The sequence below is a fragment of the Teleopsis dalmanni genome, chromosome 2 (assembly GCF_002237135.1).
Source record: "Teleopsis dalmanni isolate 2A chromosome 2, ASM223713v2, whole genome shotgun sequence".
Lineage (NCBI taxonomy): Eukaryota > Metazoa > Arthropoda > Insecta > Diptera > Diopsidae > Teleopsis > Teleopsis dalmanni.
Genome location: NC_051847.1, coordinates 232,080,710 through 232,083,880, shown reverse-complemented (window position 1 = coordinate 232,083,880; position 3,171 = coordinate 232,080,710).

Here is a 3,171-nt window from a genome sequence, read left to right as displayed (position 1 = left end):
AAGAAAATATCTCTTGAATATGACATCAACTGAACAGACACCTGACGCTATAACCATAAATAACCACATAATAAGTGGTAATCAAAATAACAACGGCACACAAATAGCAAATATGGCGTCGTATGACTCTGTAATAGAAAGTGTAGAAAAACTCCTACCCGTTTTTACAGGAAAGCAAGAAGAATTAAGTTCTTTCTTGCGACGATTGAATTTGTATAGCAAGAAGATTAGAGACGAAGACAAACAGGAGTTCTTAGAGCACATTGTAGATTGCAAACTCAACCACAATGTGAAGATAAGAGTTTCGCCAGTAGGTTTTCCAACTTCAATGGAAACATTGGTAGAGAAACTCAAGTCAATATACATACCGAAAGACACAGTTCCAATTCTCTTACAAAAAATAAGTGAAATTAGGCAAGGCCACAACCAGTCGATCACGGAATATAGTGATAAAATGGCCAAACTATTGTCAGACCTGAATACAGCGTCACTATTAAAGAGAAATTATAGCGCAACCTCACCACAAGCTGAAGGGATGCTAGCAACTAACGAAGAGAATGCATTACTGGCATACAAAAAAGGCCTCAATGCTACATATTCGCAAGCTGTACAGATGTCACAGCCCAAAACTTTCCAGGAAGCGAGAGAAATCGCTGAAAGTTTACTTTTCACTGAACAGAACCAAAGAATGCTATACTACCGTGGTAACACGCCAAATGGCAATAGACCAAATGGCAATAGACTTAGTGGCAACTGGTCCAATAACAATAACAATTATAATAATAATAATAACAATCGAAATAACCGGTACCATAACGGAAATAACTGATATAACAATAGAAATACATATAATAATAGTGGTCAAAGAAACCACAACAATCAAAATAACAACTCAAATAGGAATCAAAATAATTCTCTTAACAGTAACAACAGGAATGTCCAAATAAATCGAAGTAACAACAATAACAACTGGAGACAAATCAACAATAGAAACAACAACTGAAACGGAAACGGAAGGAACATTCGTTTAACAGCAGCACAGGAAAACTGCAACACACCAGAGGGAAACCAGTAGAATTCACCTCTGGTAAAATAAAAAAATATATCTACTCATTCAACCCACATTCATCGAACTATATAAAAGTTCATTGCCAAGACACTAACAACTATATAAAATTATTAATCGATTCAGGAGCAGATGTGTCACTAATCAAAAACAAGTTTAATCTAAATTATAATTCGAATAAAACATGTACATTATCTGGTATCACAAACAACTATATAAATTCCATAGGCATCACGACTCTTCATATGATGTTTGAAAATATAAATTTAAAGCATGAATTTTAGGTGGTGGAAGAGGATTTTCCAATTGAAGTAGATGGCATCATCGGTGGAGATTTCCTAACCATCTTTAAATGTAATATTGATTATTACACTTTTTCGTTAATAGTTACCCACAATGAACAACAGATAACTATTCCCATATCATATAAACCAATTGTTCTACAAGCAAGAACAGAACATATATTACCTATAGACATGTATTTCGATGATGATAAATTGTTGATTTCTCAAGAAATTGACAAAGGTGTTTTCATTGCAAATACAATGCTACCAGCAAGAGGAAACTGCCATATTCGAGTTTTGAACACGAATGAACACAGTGTTACTCTAAATACACTAAATTTTAAAACCCGTCCTTTGAACGAGTATTATAAAGTTAATAAAGACCCTTGTAACAAATATAATGAATCACGTTCACAAAAACTTTTAAATAAATTACAAATAGGAACGCAACATAACAAATGTGACGATAAGGAACTTACCTCACTGGTAACTAAATTTCAACATATATTCTTGATGGAAGGAGAACAAATATCCTGCAACAATTTCTACACGGAACATATTTCAACTTCAGATAATGTGCCAACATACATCAAAAATTATAGACTACCACATAGTCATAATGATGTTGTTAAATCGCAAGTCCAAAAATTACTTGACGATGATATAATACAACCCTCTAAAAGCCCATACAATTCACCAATCCTACTTGTACAGAAGAAATCATCAGATGATGAGAAGAAATGGAGACTCGTAATCGATTACAGAAAACTCAACAACAAAATAATAAATGACAAATTTCCTCTAACACGCCTTGAAGACATACTAGACTTGCTTGGTAAAGCAAGATATTTTTCAACTTTGGATATGACTAGTTAATTTCACCAAATTCCCATTGATAACTCATCACGACAAAAAACTGCATTTTCGACCATCAATGGTCATTATGAATTTAAAAGACTACCTTTCGGTCTAAAAATAAGTTCAAACAGTTTTCAACGAATGCTAACCTTAGCGTTAACAGGCCTTGAAAACGAAGCATTTCTATATGTCGATGATATCATTGTTTTTGGCAACAGCCTAAAACACCACAATATCAATCTAGAAAAAGTCTTCAAGAGATTAAGTGATTGCAATTTAAAATTAAATCCTGAAAAATGCAACTTCCTAAAACACGAAGTTACATATCTAGGACACCTAATCACTGAACATGGCGTCAAAACAGACCCAGCCAAATATAAAGTCATTCAAAATTATCCTAAACCTACGAACGTAGATGAAGTTAGGAGATACATTGCTTTCTGTAATTACTACAGACGTTTTATCAAAAATTTTGCATCAATATCAAAACCTTTAAATTCGATATTAAAAAAGAATCAAAAATTCGTATGGAATACTGAATGTGAAATAGCATTCGAACGTCTTAAATCAACCCTAATGAGTCCTCCTGTATTGAAGTATCCAGACTTCGATAAACCGTTCATAATAACAACGGATGCCTCTGACTATGCACTTGGTGCGGTACTTTCTCAAGGTAATGTTGGTTCAGATTTGCCAATTTGCTACGCAAGCAAAGCCTTACAAAAACACGACTTAAACAAGCCAGTTATTGAAAAGGAACTACTTGCGATACATTGGGCAATAAACTACTTCAGACCATACATATGTATATGGCAAACATTTTTATGTTGTAACTGACCACAGACCCTTGATTTCATTATTCGTGCACAAGAATCCTTCGTCAAAAATGACGAGGATTCGAATCGATTTATCAGATTATGATTTTGAAATAATCTACAAAAAAGGAAAAATTAATACTAATGC